Source organism: Ovis canadensis, chromosome 11, assembly GCF_042477335.2.
Source record: "Ovis canadensis isolate MfBH-ARS-UI-01 breed Bighorn chromosome 11, ARS-UI_OviCan_v2, whole genome shotgun sequence".
Taxonomy (NCBI): Eukaryota; Metazoa; Chordata; class Mammalia; order Artiodactyla; family Bovidae; genus Ovis; species Ovis canadensis.
In genome coordinates, this window is record NC_091255.1 from 36,900,921 (window position 1) to 36,925,608 (window position 24,688).

General features: G+C 48.2%; 1 protein-coding gene across 10 annotated transcripts in view; it reads right to left on the minus strand.

Annotated features, from left to right (window-relative positions):
- Window positions 1-20,902, minus strand: part of PIK3R5 (phosphoinositide-3-kinase regulatory subunit 5) — a 74,516-nt gene extending 53,614 nt beyond the window's left edge. For 2 of the 10 annotated variants that reach the window (XM_069603534.1, XM_069603529.1), the window contains exon 1: window positions 20,064-20,473. The gene's annotated coding sequence lies outside the window, so the exon portion shown is untranslated. Of the gene's footprint in view, window positions 1-8,825; window positions 9,147-19,400; window positions 19,474-20,063; window positions 20,474-20,795 lie in introns of those variants that run through there. The other 8 variants (XM_069603536.1, XM_069603530.1, XM_069603535.1 and 5 more) reach the window with 6 other exon arrangements.
- Window positions 20,903-24,688: the final 3,786 nt, after the last annotated feature.

Genomic DNA, 24,688 nt, shown 5'->3' on the forward strand with positions numbered 1-24,688 from the left:
GCAACCTTCTTACCCTGGGAGCTAATGCTTTGTACAGGGCACAAAGTAGACATCTGAAAGTCCACCACAGCCTGGTGACAACATAAAATGAGAATTCCTCCCGAGGGAAATAGAAGACAAATCATAAGGCTTATTTCCCAAAGACGGCCATGGCACCTCCCATCCCATGGCTTCTTCTACAACGCAGCCCTGACACTTCTTCAAACAAGAGATGGAATCTAATTCCCTCCCCTAAAACCTGGGTGGGGGACTTCCTGTTGTGTGCGTGCATGCTGAGTCACTTCAGTGTCTGACTCTTTGTGACCCTATGGACCACAGCCTGCCAGGTTCCTCTGTCCATTGGATTCTCCAGGCAAGAATACTGGAGTCAGTTGCCATGCCCTCCTACAAGGGATCTTCCCGACCCAGGGACTGAACCACGTCTTTTATGTCTCCTGCATTGGCAGGTGGGTTCTTTACCACTAGTGCCATCTGGGAAGCCCTCTTCCTTGGTGGTCCAGTGGCTAATACTCTGTGCTCCCAATGCAGGTGCTTGGGTTTGCTCCCTGGACAGGGAACTAGATCCCACATGCCGCAACTAAGAGTTCACAAGCTGCAACTAAAGATCCTGAAACTGTTGTGTGCCGAAACGAAGATCCAGCACAGCCAAATAAATACATATTAAAAAATAAAAAACCAAAAGCTGGACGGGCTTGTGGCTGCTTCAACTCATAGATGACAGTGGAGGTGAAGGGAAGCAATGAAGCTGATGCAGCTACTGCCTCATTTCCTACAAGACTTGCACCTGGAGCTCCGAGCCATGGAGTAAGAAATCTGACTTACCCATTTGGAGGTCGCCATTTTGTGAGGAAGCCCAAGCCACCTGGGGAGGCCACTTACAGGCACTTCTGACTTGCAATTCCAGTCCCCAGCTGTTCAGGTCTTACCAGCGGAAGCCTCAGACATCACTGAACACAGACAAGCCATCCCCAATATGCCCAGCCCAAACTCCTGGTCCATAGAATCCATAAGCATATTAAAATGGTTAGCCTCAGGCTTCCCTGGTGGTCCAGTGGCTAAGAATCCGCCTTGCAATGCAGGGGACACCAGTTCAATTGTTGGTCTGGTAAGACCCACATGCCACAGGCTACGCCTGTATACCACAATTAATGAAGCCATTCACTCTAGAGCCTGTGCTCCACAAGAAAAGCCACTGCAATGAGAAGCCCACACATGGCAACTAGAGAAAGCCCATGTGCAGCAACAAAGACCCAGGGCAGACATAAATAATTATTATTTTTTAATGGTTAACATCTTCTACCACCACATTTTGGGGTAGTTTGTTACAAGCAATAGGGCCTCCCCAGTGGCTCAGCAGTAAAGAATCCGCCTGCAATGCAGGAGACTTGGGTTCTATCCCTGGGTTGGAAAGATTTCCTGGAGGAGGAAATGGCAACCCACTCTAGTATTCTTGCCTGGGAAATCCCATGGACAGAGGAGCCTGGTGGGCATGTGGGCATGGGGTCACAAAAGACTTGGACATGGCTTAGTGACTGAGCATGTTTGCACGTTACAAGCAATAGTATCTGGAACATATGTATCTGGCATAGACCCCACACCCAGGCAGAGACCAGGCCACATGACAAGAAGGCATTGGACTATGCAGTCAGAAGAGCACAGCTGGAACAACTAGAAAGACACGGGTGCCATCTGCCAGGCAGCTCAATCACAACAATTCAGAGGTGCAAGGGCCCATAGTGGTGTTCAACCTAAATTCACTTACTCAATATAAACTCCTCTTATGGAGTGCAGATGACCACAGGATATTGGGCTGATCAAAAAGTTCATTTGAGTTTTTCCATCACATCTTACAGAAAACCCAAACAAACTTTTTTGTCAACCCAATGCTTTGCTGGATGCTATGGTATACACAAACACCACTGATACATTGCTCTTTCAGATACAGACCTTGCTGACGCCAGCATGGAGGTGGCCACATTCCGTGAACCAGAATGACCAGGGCAACTTGCCAGGCACACACCAGCCTCAGGATCTTGACACCTGCTATTCCCTCTGTCTGGAGTGCTCTGCTCCCAGATGTCTGCTTGGCTAATTCTCACTCCTCCTGGTCTTTATGGTACGGTCTTAATTTGGACTTCTGGTAAACCCCACCTCTGGCACCTGGTGCTTCATTTTTTCACCTCTCTTATCACCACCTGACACACTATTCATGTTACTTAGTATATAAATAATAAACCATAACGGGCTTACTGTCTATTTCTCTCCTCCAGCCCCATTAGAATGTCACTCCATAAGGACTAGGAGGAGTGCTCGGCACGTATTTGCTGAGTCCATGAATGAATAACAAATGAGTAAGTGAATGACCAAGAGGTCTGAAGAAAGGTAATACAAGAGAGAAGCATGTGGGATCACGCACATCTGGCCTGACTGAGACAAGGATGTTGCTTTCCTTGTATGAATCACAGAACTGGGTCACCACAAGGCCGAGGATGGCCAAGGGCATCACCTGGACAGAAGTCGGAAGCTTCCTTGGGTTAAAACCAGGCCATCTGAGAAAGCCTTGCTCCTGTGATCATCTCATCTCTTGGAAGGGCAAGGAAGCAATGAGGAAAAATACTAGTGTGTCTTGTGTCTTTAATTCTGACCAAGAATAACGGGAGGTTTATAAAATAGAAGCGAGGGGGAAACACAGGGGAAATGACCACATCATCTCAAAGTGTGGACTAATCCTAGCAGAAAATGCCAGACAGTCAGACCCTTCCTTAGACTTTAAGGAAGCAGGCTCCTAAGAGGCCAGGAACCCAAGAGAATGGCTTAGCAGGGAAAGAAAATTCTGAAAATTAAATTGGAGGCAAGTCACAGAGTCTCATGAAAGCGAAGAGGGGGATGTCAGGGGCCAGCATGACCTCTTGGAGGGTGCATAAAACAGGGAAGTGAGGTCCCCAAGTAAGATGGAACACTGAAGATCGAGAGTGAGCATGTCACAAAAGGGAGGCTGGAGAAGAAGACAGACGACATCAAGAAGGGCCTAGAGACTTATGTTCTGAACCTAAATCCAAAGAGATTAGCCTGGCCATTCAGGACAGATTGGGGCATAGTTAGATGCTGGAGAGAAAACAGAACTGCTCCATGGTTAGTTCCTCCATCCTTTTTCTCAAGGAGAATAGTTATCCTACCAGAAAGGATGGATCAAAGATGCTTGTTCAGTCAACAGCAAGCATGTATTAAGGGTCTATTATTTGAGGGTCTTACTAGGCACTGAGAGGGGGGAGGGGTTCCAGAAATCTCAAGGAGTTCACAATCAGAGGAGAAGATGAGGTCCAAAGGTCACCAGGCAACGCGGTAGGACCATCATCAAGAAAAAAAAAATATTAAAAAAGACAGGATAATTTGACAGAAAAATGGGCAAAAGACTTGAATAGACCCTTTCCCCAAAGAGGATCTCCAAGTAGTTAGTAAACATACCACGGTGCTCAATTTCATCAGACACCAGAGAAATGCAAATTTAGACCATGATGTGATACCACCAGACCCACCTGAATGGCTGAAACAAACAAGATGGGCGCACGCTTCAGGACGTGAAGCACCTGACGCCTCACGACTGCAGGTGGGGTGTGAACTGGTCTAGCCACTTTCCAAATGGAAAGCACTACCCACCACGGCACGACCTGCACCTGCCACATAATATGGCAATTCCACCCCTCTTCCCGGGTACATGCTCAGAAGATACGCACCAGAAAGTTCAGAGAGGCACCATTCAAAATAACCTCCAAGTAGACCCTTGGAGGGTAGGGCATCTCCGTGTAGGTTTATAAGACACAGGTACGGTGGAGGACAGACAAGGTTAATTAGCAAAGCTTCTCCAAGAAGGTAACTCCCAGTGGTTAAGACTCCAAGTTTCCACTGCAGGGGGGCTCAGGTTCAATCCCCGGTTGGGGAGCTAAGACCCTGCATGCCGCATAGCATGGCCAAAAAATCAAAATTAAAAAAAAATTTTTTTAAAGAAGGTAACTTCCGAGATAAGTCTACAGGAAGAAGCTGTCTTGGGATTCAGGCACAGGGTGGAGAAATGGACAGAATCAAGAAGTATAGACAGCTTGGTTCCTTCAGGGAATGCCCAGGCATTCAGAACTACTGGAGAGTAAAGGATAACACAGGTATGGGGAGATAAAGATGCCCAGGCTGGGTGGCAGACTGCGAATGGCCTTAAATGTCAGGCCAAGTGCTTAAGGGTTTAGTCCAGTGCCACGTGGAACTATGGCCAAATTTTCAATGGGTGAATATCTCACTGACCTTGGAATTTAGATAATCATACCAGCAAGGGGATAAAGGGGGGTCTGAGAGGAGACGGGTCTGCGGACACAAAGGGCTCCAAAGTCAAAAGCCACTGCTTAAAATGAGTTGAGGATGGCAGATGAGTATAAATACCTCTCAGAGTCATAAAGAAACTTGAGGTTGTGAAAGGGAACTGCTACTGATACTCTTTGAAGGATCAGAGAAAATGAAAGATGTACGAGAGAAGGACAGGATGAGATAGACAGAGAAAGACAGGAGAGACACAAGAAAAGGCTCTCCCAGTTTTGGAGAACTTGACAAAAGTAGAAATCTTGGAAACTACAGTCTCGGAGTCTGCCAGCCCCCATGACATCATTCTCTATATGTTATTAAGAGGCAGTTTGTGAACAACATTCAGGGAAGGATCCAGGGACTACCAGGAGCAAGAATGGATTCACTAAGGGGGTGACTCAAGAAAATGCACAAAAATAGCTTTTCTGAATTTTAGCAAGTCCTGCTACAGGCTCATGACGGTGTAAAAAAAAAGTGAGCACAATAAACACAAAATAAATGGACTCACCTCTAGCTTAAGAACCTCACCTATGAGAGCCAAGAGTCTTCATCTGTGGGGGTCACCTCTTCTAAAATGCCAGGGAACTCTGCTTTTGGCCCTTTATAGCAGTGGTCCCCAGCCTTTTTGGCTCCAGGGACAATTTTTCCATGGACCAGGAGTGTGGGGAGGGGGGATGGTTTCAGGATGATTCAAGTGCGTTACATTTATTGTGTGCTTATTTCTGTTATGATTACATCAGCTCCACCTCAGATCATCAGGCATTAGATCTCGGAGTTGGGGACCCCTCACGGCATGTCATGGTAAAAACTGTGTTAAATATAAACAACATAAAAGTTACCATTTTAACCATTTAAACTATACAGCTGAATGGTACTTAGTACATTCACATTACTGTGAGACCATCAGCACCATCACCTCCAGAACTTCTTCATCTTCCCAAACTGAAATGCTTTCCCACTGAATACTAGTTCCCCATTCCACTCTTTCTCAGCCCCTGATAATCACCATTCTACTTTCTGTCTCCATGAGTTTGACTACACTACAAACTTCACAGAGGTTGAACCAGACAATATTGTCTTTTTCTGATGGGTTTCTTTCACTTAGCATAAAGTCCTCAAGGTTCATCCATATTATAACATACATCAGAATTTCATTCCTTTTTGAGGCTAAGTACTATTCCATTGTATGTACAGATCTCATTTTGTTTACTCCATCTGTAGACAGATATTTGTGTAGATTCCATCTTTTAGAACAGTATGCCATTTTCTTATGAATGGTTTTCAATAAGGCTTAGAAGGTAGGCTTTTGTACAATGGAAGGGATAAAGAACTTTTATATAACACTGAAGATTCAGAAAGATCTCAAACTAGTAAAGTTCAAATGTGGATAAGACTCATAACTGTCTTTCCATATCCATTCTCCCTTCTTCTATAGTACTGTCATTTTCAGAAAATTTAGATTATATTTCCCAGATTCTCTTATAGCTAACTGTGGCCATTTGACTACATTCTGGCCAATAGAATATAAGTAGATGTTAATAAGTACAATTTCCAAATCATGCTTTTAAAAGGGATAGGCGTGCCTCCTTCTTCTTCCTCTTTCTTCCTTTTGCTAGCTGGAATGCAAACGCAATGGCAATTGCTAGAGCAGCCATCATGCACCATGAGATGAAAGCTACATGTTGAGGAAGACAAAGCAACAAGATAAAAGGAATGTAGGTGATTTATGAAGTTGTTGTGTAAAGACGGGACCACTTATGCTCAGACTTTTACATGAAGGAGAAATAAAGCTCTATCATGTTTAAGCCACTATCATTTTACATCTCTCTGAAATAACAAAGAAACCAATATACTAACTAATAGTTCAGTCACCACCAAGTTATCTAAGCAGCACAACTGTATTTGTTTGTCCATTACTGTGTCATTCAGATACAGCTGGTGGGATTTTCCCCAAATTTGTAGGCCATGTCGTAAGGTCTGACCTTAAATAGAGACCACACGATGTACCCAAAATTCCCTTATAAAGGGTTACATCATAAAAGCTGAAGTCATCCTCCTGAGAAACAGCACCTATTTCCCATATAGTGTGCCCACCTCTGTGTATCCCACTCCAGGGGGAGCAGCAGTAATTGAGTTATTTAAAGGTCAGACATTCTTCAGAGCAAATTGGCTTAACTAGCTAGTACTGAAGCAACTCAAGTTGAGAGGGTACTGTTTTGGTAAATGATTCGAGATAATCTCTTACTGGTGATAAGAAGGTATCCTGAAAATAAAGTATAGGTGTTACAAAACTCTTCCTCCCTAGACAAGATCAAACAGTTCAGTGATAAATTATGTCCTCCAAACAAAACCATGGAGATAATACAAAGATCAGTGATTTCCAGGGAGTGGGAAGGGAGAAGGCTAGACAAAGCATAGAGAAATTTTAGGGCATTGACAATACTCTGTATGGGGTGTCCCTGGTTGCTCAGCTGGTAAAGAACCTACCTGCTAGCATGCAGGAGATGCAAGAGATATGGGTTCGATCCCCAGGGTTGGGAAGATCCTCTGGAAAAGAAAATGGCAACCGGTTCCAGTATTCTTGCCTGGGAAATGCCATGGACAGAGGTGCCTGGTGGGCTACAGTCCTTGGGGTCACAGTCACACATGACTGAGCGCACAGGCACGCATGTAATACTCTGTATAATATTCTAATAATAGATATATGTCATTACATTCATAAAATTCATAGGCTGTAAAAATATCAAGAGTGAAACCAAAGGTAAACTATGGACTTTGGGTGATTATGATGTGTCAATGTAGGCGTATCTATTATGGCTGGGATGGGGGAAAGGCTGGGAGTGGGGATAGGAGCTTGAGATTGATATGTACACACTACTATATTTAAAACAGATAGCCAACCAAGATCTACTGTATAGCATGGGGAGATTGGCTCTATATTCTGTAATAACCTGAATGGGAAAACAATTTGAAAAAGAATGGATACTTGTATGGGTATTACTAAATCACCTTGCTATATACCTGTAACTAACACATCATTGTTAATCAACTATAATCCAAAATGACAGGATGGGAAAAAAAAAAGAAAAAAAAACTATACTCCAATATAGAATATTGAGTATATTCCATAATGCCTTGAGTATATTCCATAATGTTCCAATATCCCATAATTGTTATGAAAAAACCCAAATGAATCTTTTGGCCAACCCAATAAAAATTTTTTTAAATGTACATTCGTCCTTGGTGTAAAAAAATATGTGCCTGTCTGGCGAGTGATGTTGATGACCTGCGGGTCAGGGGGTAACCGATCTGTACCTTCCTTTCAGTTTTGTTGTAACCTTAAACTTGCTCTAAAAAGCTAAGCCTTTAATCAACAATAAAAATAACGTTCCCACCTCCAACTACTGAATACGTCTTAGGAGCAAGCAGTCAATGAGAAGTAATCTCATTGGGGGAGGAGGAAAACCGGACTCTCTGAGCGGACTGCGGCCTGGACTCAACCATGGTGCCAACCCAATTCTTCCACATTCCCTCCACAGGAGCCTTGAAGGGAAACCAGTAGAGTTGAGGCTTGGTGCAAGAAGGGGCATTCTCAGCCGCTACATCCCTCTCAGGGAGGACCCAGGACCACGACAGCCCCTAAAGGGAGTGGGAAATTGGTGGCATCTCCTTCTGTCTCCATTGCACCCGGTACTCGGCCCAGTATTGAGGGCTTCTTTCTGTCAGTTCCCGCAGGGCCGCGCCATCTTGTTTTTCTAGCCCACTCGGGTGCCTCCTAGAACGACCTCCTCTCTCGACCCCCACACTTTACCTCCCATGCCTTGGACCTGAGCTCCGCAGCCTCACTCGTTCAGAAATATGGTTTTTTTTCTTGATGCCACACAAAGCTCATCCTCGCTCAACACGTCCTCTCACCTCCGTTCTCAGCCACCCACCTCAGGCCGACCTCTGCCACTTTCAAGTAGGAGGTTTGAGTATCAGATTCTTAGAGGGCTGTGCGCGCTGGTTTTGCTTCTTCGCGCTTTACCGTAAACCTCCCTACACAGACCAGTGTTATCGCACCGTGATGCGCAGGCCGAGGTGTTGACGGCGCGGGCGTCCCTAGCACCTCTGCCCTGCTGGGGTGCAGCTTCTGCTTTGCATCTTCTCTCTACCAGGTTTGGAGAAAGCAGTCACCAGAGGAAACAGCCTCAGGGCATCAGAAGTCACGTGACGGGGTGAACACCATCTTTGGACAGCCTGCTCACTAGAGAGAGGACACGGGGTCCCCCCCCCCCCCGTCCACAGGCCCGAGAGAGCACGAGGAACGTTCCCAGACCTTTCCGGGCGCTTATGTCGGAACCCAGAGACGGGGGCCCTGGACACAAGCCCCTGTTCTTGTGGGTGCCATGGTGGTGGTTCCAGGCAGGTGGGGGGAGGGGGCAGCTTCAGCCCCCTCGGCCTATTTCTTTGGTGGGTGAGGAGAGGGGCGTACTTGCCATGTTGAATGAACTCGGAAGCACAACTGGAAGCTCCTCTCTCCTGGGCAGTTCTTTCCACTACTCTCTCCTTCCCCCAGAAAGCCTTCTTTTATTTTAAAAAAATTTATTTTTTGGCTGTGCTGGGTCTTCGTTTCTGGGCAGGGTCTTTCTCTAGTTGCGGAGAAGAGGGGCTACTCTTCATTGCAGTGACTTCTCTTCTTGCAGAGCAGAGGCTCTAGGCGCACAGGCTCAGTAGTAGGCTCAGTAGTTGTGGCGCACAGGCTTAGTTGCTCCAGGGCATGTGGAATCTTCCTGGACCAGGGATCCAACCTGTGTCCCCTGCATTGACAGGCAGATTCTTAACCATTGGATCACCAGAGAAGTCCCAGAAAGCCTTTCCTCTCCAAAGCAGTGAAGAAAAAGAGAACCTTCTCCCTGTTTACCCTGCTTGGGCGTGACTAAGGGAGTTTCTTTTCCCTCTAAAGGGTTCCAAGTTAGACTAGCTGGGCTGCATTTATGAACAATGCTTTAGAAGTTGTAAAGGGTGATGTGCAAATTAATTATCAGTCACATTTAATTTTCTCCCAGTTCAGAAACCTGAGCTCATTCCATGTTGCCCTTGGCTTCCTCGAGGGTCAGCACGGCCAGACAACCCACCGTGGGATGTCTGAAGAATCCCAAGAAATCCTCCAAGCATTTCTTTGCCCCAGTGCCCCTGAAGACACAGCTCCTGATTGCCCCACAGTCAGCCTGGTAGGCGGGACAGGAAGCCCCTCTGCCTTGTAAACACCCATGTTGCAAACAGACACTTCCCCAGGCTCCTCTAAGGCGGGGTCACCAGCTGGGAGTGGCTTGTTTGGGCTTACCAGGGGTGCCCAGCTGCTGTCTTGAATCTGAAATAACTTGGGAGGGTGGAACAGTTTCCCAAGGATCAGGGGCTTAGCAGTTGGAGTTTACCAGGGGCTTAAAACATCTGAACCCCACCTCCCCACCCATCCCCTCCACCAGCCTGTCTTGCCCATACTGGAGTGCAAAGACCTAGGACTTTGCCCCTTTGAAAACGAAAAGTGTTACTCAGTCATGTCTGACTCTTTGTGAATCCATGTACTGCAGGCTGCCAGGCTCCTCTGTCCATGGAATTCTCCAGGCAAGAATACCAGAGTGGGTTGCCATTCTCTTCTCCAAGGGATTTTTCCAACCCCGGTCTCCTGCATTGCAGGCAGATTCTTTATAGTGTGAGCCACCAGGGAAAACCAAAAGGATACCCTTACCTCAGGTGGGATCCACAGAATCCAGGGAGATGCCTGAGAATGCATTCTCGGAGACTGACTGAATCCCACAAAGGACTCAGACGCCTGATCATCAGCCACCGGGGCTGACCCAGACTTCCTGTGTGCTGGGTGCTCCACCAGGCAAACATTCGTTCACCAAACATGAACTGAGCATCGCCAGATGCTGGCCCCTCAGCAGGAAGTTGGCGCTGTACAAGATGGGAAGTTTTCCTCACCGGGAGGAGAAGGGAGAAATAAGAGTACCCATCAGGTCTTGGGGAGGAAACTGAGTCAGGCCATCCAGCTGGAGGAGAGAGTGTGGATTCATGGAGAAGATTTGAAGAGCAAGGCTCAGCTTTGAAACTCCAAACATAAGACCTTGGACTTTCCCTAGGAGGTAGGTGGCACCAAAGGCTTCTGAGCGTAGTGACAAAAAAAGAGTTTCATTAGAAAAATCTCCTGGGGGAAGCAAGGAAGAGAGCAGGGTCCAGAAGGCCCATGAGCAGGCCTAGGATGCTGGTGACGAAAGCTGAGTTGGGTGATAGGGAGGACTATGGGGAAGCGAAAAGAAGCGAGAACCAAAGGAAGCGCCATCAAAGCTGGCTGGAGAGTGGGGGACAGGAAGAGGGAGGAAGCACTCAGAGGTGACTGCAATGTCTCCACTGTAGACCAGGAGTCTGGTTTCACTAGAGATCCCCAAATGGGGAAGTCTGGAGAGGGAGCCTGCGTCGTGGACGAAGAGCTGGGCTCTGGAGTTGTGTTGTCATTGAAATGGTAAAGTCGATCAGCGTGGACGTGGAGATGAGGGTCTGGGTGAGGGAGCTAAGCATGACCTGGGACAGCAAGAAGAGGAGCGTGCACAGGAATGCCAGGAGGTGCCTATGGTGAGGAAGAGGCTCTGGGTCAGGGTGTGTGCCTGTGCTCAGTTGCTCAGTTGTGTCTGACTCTGTGACCCCATGGACTGTAGCCCTCCAGTCCCCTCTGTCCGTGGGATTTCCCAGGCAGGAACACTGGAGTGGGTTGCCGTTTCCTTCTCCAGAGGATCTTCCTGATCCAGAGATCGAAACTGCATCTCCTGCACTGGCAGATGGATTCTTTACCCCTGAGCCACCTGGGAGGCTCTCTAGGAAGGGGTGCTGGGCATCAAATGCTACAGAAACTGCAAAGAGATGCAAACTAGCAGAAAGCCACTGGAATCTGCCATTACAAGGCCACCAATGACTTCAGAGGAAGACTTCCAGTAGAGAAGCCTGGGTGGAGGGAGGCAGGGCACCACTGTGGTCAGAAGGACTTTAGCCTCTGTGAGCCCTGCTGTAACATGGGTACCATGAGGGAAGGAGCAGGTCCGCTCTCTGCTCAGCCCATCAGAGCAGCTCCTATCAGTCTACACTTGGAGAGAAGACTTTGTAAAACTCATAGGATGTCAGAATATAGAGCCCCTTGAGCCAAGAGGGAACAGGCTTAGGGAGATGAGCAGCTGAGTGGGGGACAGCTAGGACTAGAGATCTCAGCTCCTACTCCCATTCAGTAGGCTGAACATCACACCACAACCCCACTGTGTTCACTTAAGCACAACAACAGGCAAAGGAGAGCTCTGAGTTCTGGGTTTTCTCAAAATGAAACTCTCAAGATGTTAGTACAGAAGTGAATGTGAAATGCAAAGGCCCATTAAACGTTGGCTCAAAAACCCCAAGAACAAAAGACCATTAATTCCCCGCGTGACCTGGAGGTGGATCAGATTGGCGCTGAGAGTTTCTCTGGGACAGCCACAGAGGAAGGTGTCTCTGAAGTAGTCCATTTCATCAGATTGGTTCAGAAGGAGCCAAGAACAAGAGACTCTCCCCTGCCCCCCCACCCAAAAAAAGTCCATTCTCAAGCACAGGAGATGGGCAAGCATCCCCACGTCCAGCTGTGGCTCCAGGGTCTTACCATGGCTCTGGTTTTCTAACCACCACCGAGCTCCTGCTCTGGGAGGATGGGCTGTGAAGACAGGCTGCAGGATTTGTGAGGGAACTGCCCAGCTTTGGGATTTGTTTATTCAAGGCCACTGAATTTCTTAAATTCAAATTATGTTATCAGAACAACCAACTTTCCTACAGCCAGTAAGACACAGTCACAAAGGTTTGGAGAGTTAGAGATGCTTAGAAATGAAATGATGTGTCTCTATTCTCACAGCTTTTGTTTCTACATCTGGCACGTGTTTTCCTTGAATGGTTCTCCCAATGGGGAACTCACTACCACAAATCTGCCCATTCCATTGTTATTCTGCTCTGAACTTCTCTAAGATCTTCCCTGTGGTGAGCTGAGATCTATTTCCTCACAGTTCCCTTCATGGGTCCCTTTCCTCTTAGGAGAACAACCTCTACGGGGCAGGTCTTCACCTTTTCCAAAGAATTATGCTTAGTCCCGAAGTAGTGTTAGTCACTCAGTTGTGTCCAACTCTTTGTGACCCCATGGACTGCAGCCTGCCAGGCTCTTCTGTCCATGGGATTTTTCAGGCAAGAATATGGGTTGCCATTTCCTTCTCCAGAGGTTCTTCCTGACTCAGGGATTGATCCCATGTCTCCTGCATGGATATGACCTTTATGTCCTCTTCATATAGAAAAACAATTCTTCTGTAAACATGCGGTATTGTGCCATCACTACTTTGGTTACCTTTCTCTGGGTATGAGATGGTTTATCAGCATCCCCACTAAACACAGCACCTGGCCTTGCACTGCTCTCCAGATGGATGGAAGCATCTAAGAGTGGAAATGAGCCTTCCCTTAGCTGAAGGGCAGGAAAAGGAGAGACTCATGGGAATCAATGGAGAACTGTTGAAGGCTCAAGAATCAAAGATGACTCTGAGGTTCCAGCTTGGGAGCACTGAGGTGCTAGGTGTGTACCTGGGAGGACTAAGGAAGAGAGAAGAGGAGAGGAAGTCTTGGGAAATGGGAAACCAAGAATCCAGTAGTGGGAGACCTAAGACCAAGCTGTTCTTCCAACTTCCAAGACACAGATCATGCCCTGTGCTGCCAGCTGTCCCCAGAGTGCGGGAGAAGATTCTCATGCTCACTCACTCAGTCGTGTCCAACTCTGAGGCCCTGTGGACTGTAGCCCGCCAGGCTCCTCTGTCCATGGGATTATCCAGGCAAGAATACTGGAGTGGGTTGCCATTTCCTCCTCCAGGGGATCTTCCCAACCCAGGGATTGAACCCTCATCTGCCTTGACAAGCGGGTTCTTTACCACCGAGCCACCAGGGAAGCCCCAGGAGGAGATGAAATGCCTCCAAAATCACTTTGCATAACCAGCACATCAAAACATGACAACAGCAGCACAAAAGAGGAGAGTATGGGCCGACCTTATCTGTGAGCATGGATGCAAGAATTCTCAAAGGTACCGCAGCAAATCAAACCTAGCACTGTTCTGAAAGAACAAAACTCCTTGACTAAGCAGAGTTTACTCCAGAAGGGCAAGCAGGGCTGAAGAGAAGGAAGTTACTGATATAACACATCACGCAAACCTACCTCAAGCTGAAAGAATACAAGGCTTTCCTAGTGGATGCTTCCAGTTGTAACTGACAAACCTAACTTCCATCCGTGCTTTAACAAATCCTTAGAAATGAGCAATTGAAGAAAACTTCCTTCACACGTGGCACTTGACTTCAAGGCATCAGCTCTAAAGAACTACGACCACATCAGAGAAATAAAGGCCCACACTCACGCCAGTCCCTGAGAACAAGGGAGGCCGTGAGAATATCTGCAGCAAAAACATCGGCAATGGCTGCCTCTCTGCTTCCTGGATCGTTTCTATTCATGAGAATAGCCACCAACACGCACCTTCTCTGGTCTCATTTCTAGCCTTAAGTCTAGCTCCTTGGCTAGACTTAAGCGGGTAGGGGAACCAGAGCAGAGGGCTTCTTTTAAGGACACCACTAGCCAAAGTAAGGGCTTCCCTGGTGGCTCAGCAGTAAAGAACCTACCTGCCAATGCAGGGGACATGGGTTCGATCCCTGCATTGGAAAGATCTAGTCTAGTTATTCTTGCCTAGGAAATCCCACGGACGAAGGAGGCTGACGGGCTACAGTCCATGGGGTCACAGAGTTGGACACGACTTAGTGACTAAACAACAACTAGCTAAAGTAATGTTCTTCAATCATTTTGGAAATGGGTTGAATTCAAGACTCGATAATAAACCCAGGAAGCGTGCGCATGGCTTGTGAGTGGTCCCCACGCCGAGCCCTGAGATCTCCCCAGGGAGAGATCCATCACTGTGACAACAGCTGACTCCTGCATGGAGCCAAAGAAATCAGTGTATAGAAAGTTCTGTTTTCCAGATCAGAGGTTACTCACCTGGGTTCCCTGGTGGACAGCAGAGGTCTGAGAAGACCCAGAGGTTTTCTGTAAAACTTTGAAAGAGCACGCGTGTGCGTGCACATGTGTGCCTTCTGTGGGGAGATGGAGGGGATGATCTACGGCTTTATCAGCTTCTCAAAGAGGCCCATTATCGAGACTGAGTTCGAAAGTCTCCCATAAGAGCAGCAGGTGTAGATGTAATCTCACCCAGAAAATGCACTGAGGAGGAGGGTGGCCTCAGCCAGGCTGCATGGAAGTGGCTGTGGGAGATTTGCCTGATGAGAGTTAAAACCACCAAGTCACTCAGGAACAAACGCTCAGACCCAAAAGCCAGAGGTACGTCCACAGAGACCTTGGGGTCCTGGGAAGAAAACTTTGAAGGAAGAAGGATGTGGGTGCTGAGAGGATGACTTCTTGGGAAATACACAAAATCTGGGTTGTAAGGACAGCAACTCCGAGAGGGACGGAAGGAAAGGCCAACGCGTGGCACGGTGGTTTTCTGTGGATGGAGGCTCCTTTCGCTATGGATGGCCAATGTGAGAGCAAATGCAAGGGACTCCTGCAAGGAGCCCCTCAGCAGCAAAGGAACATACTTGGTGATGATCAGTGCAAAGGAAAAAGGAGGCGCCCCCTAATAGTGTTTATGACCTTCATGTGACCTCGGAGGAGGGGGAGAGGCAAGGAGGGGGGAGATGGGGCGCAGGGGATGGGTCTCTGGTTTATGCCAGAGTTACCTCATTGGTTTTTGTAGGCAAGGAGGTCCCCACACCCCACAGAAATACTGAAAGGAATTCCTGAGAGGGTGCACCCAGAGAGGGCTTAGCACACGTCTGCTCAGTGTTGGGGATCATTTTTATTACCACTGGTATTTTCTTCTATTTTGTATCTCTCAATTCTCAACTCGAATGTGACTTCTTCAGGGAAGCCTCTCCTTAATCCTCAAACTATATGGGGTTCCCTTTCCATACTCTCCCGGGACCTCATCATTCTCATGATGGAACTCACATGATAGGTATCTAGCGTCCTGCCCACTAGACTAATTTCCACCAGGGGAGGGGGACTTCCCTGGTGGTCCAGTAGTTAAGAATCTGCCTTCCCATGTAGGGGATGTAGGTTTTATCCCTGGTTAAGGAGCTAAGATCCCATATTCCACAGGGTAACTAAGCCCAAGTGCCGCAACCAGAGAAAAGCCTGCAATGAAGACACAATGCAGCCAAAACGAAAAATTTCCAGGAATGTTATCTGTCTCCCTCACCGTCCTCAGAGCCCCAGCACATACCTGGCACACGGAAGGTGCTCCGTGCAGAGGTGCTGAGCCAAGGAATGGACTGTTGGAGATGAGGAAGGTGCTGTAGAAAGCATCTGTGCACGCTTCTAGGGAGATGGGGAAACTGACACTTTTGATGTAGGTGGACTCAACCCAGGGTCACAGGGCTGGGAATAGGGGAATCAGGCAGAAACACAGCCCCCCGACTCCACAGGAGGCAGAAGCTGCCTTCAGCCGTCACACCCCAGCCCTGCCCCCCCCACAAGGAAACCACACAGACTCATTTGCCTAGGTCAACAACAACAGCAGCAAGACTCTTGAGGACATGAAAATGAAAAGCACACCACTCCTTCCGGACCCCACCCTCGGCCCCCCACAACGCCCTGCGCTCGGCAGCCCCCTTGGCAGCCCCCACTATTGCTGTTCGTGGATTTCTAAGAAATCCTGGGGAGTTTGATGGTGACAGCTGAACAGCTGTGCTGAGCATCAGAAGGCCCTGGTGAGCCAGCCACCATGTCACTGGTCAGACTCTGCAGGACAGAGGGGCCAGTGCTCCGGGAGGACACGGAAGGCATGGGGAGGACGGAAGGATGGCGTGGCCAGTGCTGTGGAGTGAGAAGGGGCTTAGGGAAGCCTTCAAAGATGATGAGGTTGGAGCTGGGCATCCAAGGATGAATTCATGGTCTGCCAGGTAGGCAGTGGACAGGAAGGACAATGTGGCGGGAAGGAGCAGCACGTGCAAAGGTACTGAGGTCTGCCCAAGCTTCAGGAGATGAAGAAGGCAGGGTGACCTAAGCTGGGTGGCGGAGGCCTTGCTGGGCATGCTAAAGGGTACCTTCCCCAGAGGGCCAGAGCAGCTCAGGAGGATTTACAGCTGGAAAATGACCTGTTCAGCTTTGTTGTCTTATATCCCCATGCCAACATGAGAGAAGCTGGATTGGGAGTTGGGGAAAGCTGGAGGCAGGTGTCTCCCACTAAGGACAACCCCTAAAGCTCAAAGCCATGCACCCCAAGTGCTAGATGTGGTAGACTCAAGAAGGACCCAATGTCTGCTTGGTGTCACTGGCCATCCACTTCTTCCCATTCATCGGCCCTATCCTCCAATCTCGTGCACTTTGCTACAGCTATACCTCACTTATCTGGAAGCCACTTGGCTGTTAACCCAGCCATCCAGAACCTTCCAGTCACTAGCCTGGAAGCAAACAGAAAAGACCTGTAGACGGCCACATTCAGGCTCCCAAAGTCAGCCCCACAAGCCATGCCCTCCACACCCACAGGCACAGGCAGAATACCCCCCTTGGGCTGGGTCAACTCTGGTCATCCACCCAGCCCTGGCGCTTCCTAGCAGTATCATCCTGGTCCTTAGTTTCTTCCTGCATGAAATGTGGATAATAGTTGTAGCAACCTCAGTATGGCAGTGAAGATGAAAAGGAAATGGAGAAATACTTAGCCCACTGCCAAGGACCATGAAATGATAGCTAAAGGGGGAAAGGACAATAAGAAAGATGACAAAAATTTTGTCCTGAGCAGACCCAAAGTATGCACAAAATGACAGGTAGAACCGTTTACTATTTTCAAAAAATTATTAAATCACACACCATGTGCTAGATTTATACAGGTAAGCAACACATTTTATAAGGATTTCTTTTAAAAACTGGATACCATGAGACGTTTTGGTGTTTAAAAGGTAGAGCTGGTAGAAAAAGTGATACGTGCAATTTCACTGATGAGAATGATGTAGTTCTGTGCGTACCCCTGTACATCAAAAGCACCGCCCATATTTGTAAAATACACATCATATTTAACAGAGTCGAAAAAGATGCCATCAATTGTAAGATGTACCATTATTTTGGGCTTCCTTAGTCACTCAGTGGTAAAGAATCCTCCTGAAATGCAGGAGATATGGGTTTGATCCCTGGGTCATGAAGATCCCCTGGACAAGGAAATGACAACCCACTCCAATATTCTTGCCTGGGAAAATCCTATGGACAGAGGAGCCCGGCGGGCTACAAGAGGTGGACAATGACTTCGCGACTACACCACCATTATTTTGTGTGCCAGTAAGAAAGAAAGAAATATTGCTGCCTATTATAATGATAAGATACCATGGATGGTAAGATGATTTCAGAGTTGTGAAAATGTGTACATCTTCACATCAACAGAATACTCTAATAAGTAATATATGTTTGCTGTGCTGTCTCAGCTTGCCTCTGGGCAGAAGTCAGACACAGTCTTTCCTTTGTCCACCCCCCACCCCATCTATGCCAGAACCTCAAACCTCTTCCTTGAGCTGATGACAATCACTCCATCTTGCCCCTCTAGATACTTCCTCGCTTAAAAAGCTGATCCAGGCTTTCAGTCCACCCACGGCTGAGGCAAACAAGTCTTCTAGTTCACAGAGGTGCCACAGAAATCTGGCCAGCTCAGTCCTTTGGGGGTGAGGCTCTCTGAACAAAGACCAAGTCAGCGCTCTTTGAGTGTTCCTCTGAACCCAAGCTGGAGCCTCTAATGCTGGGCTGCCCAGGCAAAGGCGACTGCCTCTCCTTTTTCTGCATCTCTGCTGGAAGGCTGGTGATCAATGACTAACCTGGGGCCATGGAGCAGCCTCCAACAGCCAGCCTCCTCCTCCACATTATGACCCCTGCAATAACCCCAAACACACTGGTCACCCGGTTAGCTTCTGCTTGATTCTTCTTGAAAGAAAAAAAGGGGGGGGGGCTTATTCTGGGGAGAGACAGGCAAAGAGACAGAGGTCTTTCTCTGTCCACTACAGCTTGTAAAGAGAAGACAGTTCGTTATCCCTCACCTAAGAGATTGGCAAGGGTCTTAAAACCCTGATGAGGGGCCTTCCCTGGTGGTCCAGAGGTTAAGAATTCCCCCTCTCAATGCAGGGGATGTTCATTCAATCCCCGGTCAGGGAACTAAGATCCCACAGGTCCCCGGGCAACGGAGCTGCCCCACAACTAGAGAACAGGAGTCCATGCAGCAACAAAGAGCCCTCGAAAACAAAATTTAAAAACAACAAACAAAAAAACCATGAGGCTTGGCACACAAAGACTCTGCGCTGTCCCCAGAATAACCATCCTGGCTAGTTATTCTCCAAGAAGCAGGGGAGGGTCTTCTGAGCAGGAAGAGAGAGTAGACCATTCAAAACTGTCTTCCTGGAGCCACACCACAGTGTCCCCACTGAGGAAGCAGGTAAGCCCGAGACACCCATTCCCTTGTTCTGCAAACACCCAGGGCAGCTCCCTGTGCAGTCGCCCTGCTCACACTTTTCTCATTTGATTTGCTCCCTGAGGTTGCATGTTAGGGCCCATTTTGCAGATGGGAAAGCATGCTGGGAGAGGACAGTGTGATGCTCATGAGGCTCAGGGTCACACAGCTGGAACCCCGGCCTCCTTTCCACAGCATCCAGAGTTCCCAAGGAATGGCATCACTTAACAGATCTTAGACAAATTTTAGAAAAATACAGATTCCAGACCCCACCCTTGGAAAGCTGTACTATAGGGGGTGCCTGGAGAAAGTGTGTTTTAACAAGTTCTGGGAACCAGTGCCCTTCTGGGCAGTCCCGGGCCAGGAGGAGGGAAGGTGTGGAGGAGAAGGCAGAGTGACCACTGCAGGGACGGAAAGATGGACCCAGACGCACATAGACCTGGCCCAGTTCCGGCCCTCATTTCGCCCAAACCCACTCCTCCTCTCTGCAAGAGGCTTGTAACTTACTTGATACCACATCCTGCTGCTTTCATCTCGCCTTCCTTTTCCTTCTGAATAATCTCCTTCCTCCTACTGACCTAAAGAACTTTATTTACCCGAGGCCTGGGATGGGCCAGCGCGCACGCGCACGCGCACACCCATCCACACGCGCACACAGAGTCACGCAGGGATACCGAGGGGTGTAAACACGGATAAGCTGACAATGCCAAGAGTGAGCTTCTGGAGAAAAGCAGCCACTGTCTGGGGGCCCACGCTCGCTGGAGGTCCTGGTGGCTAAGGACCCCGCAAGGCTCCCAGAGAAAGAGAGTGCTCCCAGATGGGAGAGCAAACTCCTTGACCCGAAGACACTGGGCAGCCTCGAAAGAGGCAGTAGGAGGCTGCGGTCACAGTCGGACCGCACAGACGCCTCCAGCAGTGGCCACTTAGGTAAGGATGGACAGTCGCCGGCATACCCTTCTGTCTGTGAGATTACTGGGCACGCGTATGTGCGGGTCGTGTCCCCGGCAGTGGGCCCTATTCTCAGAGGCAGAAGACGGCAGGATCTGTCCAGCGCCCTGGCTGCAGCCTCTGCTCTCAGGGCGCACCTGTCTCCAAGTGTCCGCGGGCAGCTCTGGCTCTGCCTCAAGCCCCTACGCGTGCACTCCGCGTCCCCGCGCCCCGGCCACACACCTGCAGTCCCCGCTGGGCGCCGAGTCCCTCTCCAGAGGCGACTCCCTGTGACTCCGGGTACCGTCGCGACCACCGCGCCGGAGCTGGGGACCCGCGCGGCGAGTCCCAGCATCGATGGGGCTCCGCTCCGACGGCGGACTGGGGGCGGGGCCATGCCGGGGCGGGGCGGGGCAGACAGCCCAGCTGGACTCTCGCGCCACCTGGTGGCCGGGCGGCGTCGGCCTGGCGCCAGCCTGACCCCAAGCGTCTTCGGATTCCCGAGCCCGTCGCGTGTATGAGGACGCCCAGCTCTGAGCTCCTCTGCCATCGGAAGGAACAGGTCCTGGCTGTGGGCTGGCCAAGGCCGGAGGGCCGCCAGTGCCGGCGTCCCTCCCCCTACACCGCCCCCAGGAATAAGGTGAGGCTGGACCAGGGGGAGCGGAAGCGCGGCTCGGCAGGGCTGGATGGGTGGGCGGAGCGGGCGAGGGGCCTGGGGTGGGGGCTTCGGGGAAGGAGGAGAAAGGGGAAGCTCCGACGAGTTGCTTCCTTCTCGCTCTGCGCCCCAGCGCCCCACTTCCTCCTCCTACTTCTATTTTCTACGGGTGCTCTTAACCTTTAAAATGCCTGCACGCCTGCTGTGCACACGGGCCCCGCGACCCTCGCCCTTCGTCCTAGGGCAGAAATCTTTCCAGAAATACCAGCCCATCCAGACTTTCGGCCCGGCTGCCCCAGCCTCTGGTCTGACTTCCTCACCTTCCATCTTCAGTGGCTGTGACTGCAGCCATTTCTCCTGAAGGCGGGGAGGGGTCGTCTCCAGGGTCCAGGCCCTCTTCTGGCGCCCTCCCCCGCCCGTTCTCCCCACAGGCCACACGGGCAGATGTGTTTTTTTACCCGGAGCTGGAAGAACTCTTAGGGATCCCGGAAATCACTGCTCTTCCCCATGCCTCCGTTTCCTCGTTACAAATTAGGAACGAGAAGGTTGGCTGCTGTGTTGTGCTAGCAGCTCTGGCCAGGAAAGAATAGCAGTTTATTTCAGAGGTCACAAAGGGCGAGGCTGGAATTTCCATTTTCACTCTTGAATGGGACTTGTGTCACAATATCTGTTAGAGGCATTCGAAATCGGCCGCAAGATCAGCCGTTAGTGTTGTCAGAAGCCACAGCCCTACCTGAGGCTTTGAGAGATGGGACTGCCAATGATTTTTCTTCTCCTGACTCACTCAATACCAAGAAAAAGCAACTTCCCCAAAAACACAGAAACAGAAAGTACTCGTGAATGAGCACAGAGAACTGGTCCCAGCCTCTGTGAGAGATGGGAAGGCTCTCAGAACCATCCGGCACTTCTACTCTTGCATGGACCACCCAGAGCACCCCCCCCCCCCACCGTTTTACAAACAAGGAACCAGAGCCACAAAGTCTGTGAGAAGACATCCTGGAGGTCTTTCATCTTGAGAAGGGTAAACAAGGACTCTGATCTCCCCAGTCCTTACTTTTTCCACCACAAAATTTAACAAAAAAGGGGGAAGAGGGAGGCAGCCCAGAGGTGGCGAAGTTGGGAGGAAGGGGTGGAAGGGCTCTGGAAGTGGGAAGTTAGTAGCAAGAATGACACAGCATGAGCGGGGTTGACATGGTGGATCCTGAGAGCGCTTTGAAAGCTACAGGAGAAGTTATGGGATCCTTGACTTTTTCCATATCCTTGATGTCCCTGAAACTGGAGGTGGAGGAAAGCTGAAACGGAATTGCCCACTAGGGTTCACTATCAGGGAGCTGGGCATCTCATGAAGCCCACTTGGTCCCATCCCACATCAGGGGGACTTCTGTAGTGGTCCAGTGGTTACAACTCCTCACACCCAATACAGAGTGCCTGGGTTGGATCCCTGGTCAGGGAACTATATCCTGCATTCCACAACTAAGAATTCTCATGTCACAGCTAAGACCAGGTACAGTCAAATAAATTGAAAAAAGAAGTGGATCCAGCTTGCCTGTTAACCATCCCCACTCTCCCCCTCAGCTCTGACTGTGTCTCCCCATCCCAGGAGGGCAGAACAACCAGGAGATCTGATCAGCACTTGAGAGCTATTGGCCAGGACTTCAAACTACAGCCACGCAGGACTAGAGCAGGGTCAAGAGCTAAACAGCTCAGATTCAAGGACAAAACTAGCGAGATGGTGTTGGTTTGCTAGGTAGAGTATGACATTTCATGATAGCATTGTGGGTGCTCTGTGCCTCCTGAAATAAGCCCAATGGACATGTCAGACCCCACCCCCTCCTTTTTCTTTCCCCTACACATCTTCTTCATATTCTTCTTACTAGTTTCTTAGCTGATGTCATCTCACATTGTATCTTTTCAACAGGCACAGTTTGTGTATTGAGCATTATAGGAATATTCTTCACTTCCCCTGAGAATTATGTGTGCTTCCATTTCTCCTGAAGCTCATATTCCTCTTGGTCTCTTTTGGTTTTTTTTTTGCATTTGCTAGGGACGTGATTACACACTTTCACCTAATTCCATTATAAGAAAAATAACTATACAAATATAAAGTCTGGCAACTGATCCTCAACCTTGATGTCTGGGAACAATATGGTATGGAGACAACAGGATGTGAAAAAGATGTAAATGAGGAATCCTCTACAGTAGCCCCCTCACCCGGGAGGCAACTTTAGCTCACTGTCACCCTGTGAGAATATAGGACTCACAAGGTCAGATTTTATCATTTGTAAAGAGAAACCAAAAATTGGAGCTCTTAGTCCAAAATCTCCTGATTTTTAAACGCTGGAAACATTCAATACAGTATTTTACCCCCCCAACCCCCTGCAAGCCAAACCAGACGTGACCTGCCAACTTTCAGTTTGTGACATCTGTTCTATATTATACAGGTGGGAGCTGCACCATGAGACCTCAGTTATTCCTGTTAATGTGAGCTAATTTGTTCCCACTGACTCAAGAGATACAGTTTACGCAAGGGGCTGGGGGAGGGGGTGTGAATGTTAAGAGTTTATTAATATTGTTCATCATATGAATAGGACACAGGAGAAAAACCACATAATTATCCTAATAAGATGAACCCTGATGAAAACTCTTAGTGACTGGGAATAAAAAGACTTTGTCAAGATGATAAATGTATTTATTTCAATGCAACAGACAATGTGATACCTCAGTGATGACCTGGAATGGATAATATAATCCTTGATAACAAAGACAACGCTATGAAAACAAGGAGCAAAACAAGGATGTCACACTGTGAAGAGTGTGAAATTCAAGGAAAAACAATGAGAAGAAAAATAATGAGATGTGAATTTGGGAAGAAAGAGACAGACTTATTATTTGCAAAAGATATGACTGTCTAGCTAAGCACACATGTCTAATGGATTGGGGAATATTTAGAATTTATGTGCAAGCATAGTAAAGTAGCTGGACACAAAAATAAACACATGACTTTCAATAGTTTTCTATACAGAGCAGTGACGAAATAGAAAAGAGAGTTCATTCCTCCTAGCAACAAAAAAAAAGCCTAAGAAAAGGAAATTCAAGGGACCCAGAATAGCTAAAACTACTGTGAAAAAGAAGAACAAAGTTGGAGGATTCAAGCTCCCTGATTTCAAAACTTCCCACAGAGCTATAGATAGATTTATAGATCAATGGAATAAAGTTGAGAATCCAGAAATAAACTCTCATTTACAATCAGTTGATTCTTGTTAATATAGTGATGAGTATCCCTGCCTGTTACACAGGAGACTAGGATTTGATTCCCCAATGGTGAGGCAACACCCTCCTTGGGGCCTCAGTGGTAATGCAGGAGACATGGTTTCGATCCTTCTGTCAGAAGATCCCCCAGAGAAGGAAATGGCAACCTAATCCAATATTCTTGCCTGGGAAATCCCACGGACAGAGGAACCTGGCTGGCTACAGTCCATGGGGTCGCAGGTGTGACTTAGCAGCTGAGCACACGTGCATCCCCTCTTTTTGATGAGGATGCTAAAACAATTCAAAGAGGGAAAGAATTATTTTCAGAAATGATGCTAAGACAATTGGATATCCATATCCCAAAAAAAGGAAAGAAACTGAATCCCTACTTCCCATTACACATGAAGATTAACTCAAACAGGAATCAAAAACCTAAATATAAGAGTTAAAGCTATAAAACTCTTAGGAGAAAATATAGGTGTAAATCTTCGTGACCTTGGACCTGGCAATGGTTTTTAACATCTAACATCAAAAGGGCAAACAACCAAAGGAAAAAACAGATAAGGCAAACATCATCAAAATTTAAAACTTTAGTGCTTCAAGGACCCCATCAAGAAATAAAAGACAACCCACAGAATGGGAGAAAATTTTTGCAAATCATATAAATATGATAGAGACTTTAGAATATATAAAGACTTACTATAAATGAATAATAAAGCCAGTTGAAAGATGGGCAAAAGATATGATCAGGTATTTCTTCAAACATCTATAAATGACTGACAAGCATACAAAAAAATGCTCAACATCATTAGTTATCAGAGAAAGGCAAATCAAAACCACAGTAGAAACACCACACCCATTGAATAAAAAGATTATAACAAGTGTCAACAGGAATATGGAGAGTTTGGAGACCTTGTACATACATGATTGGATCTGAGAGTTGGACCATAAAGAAGGCTGAGTG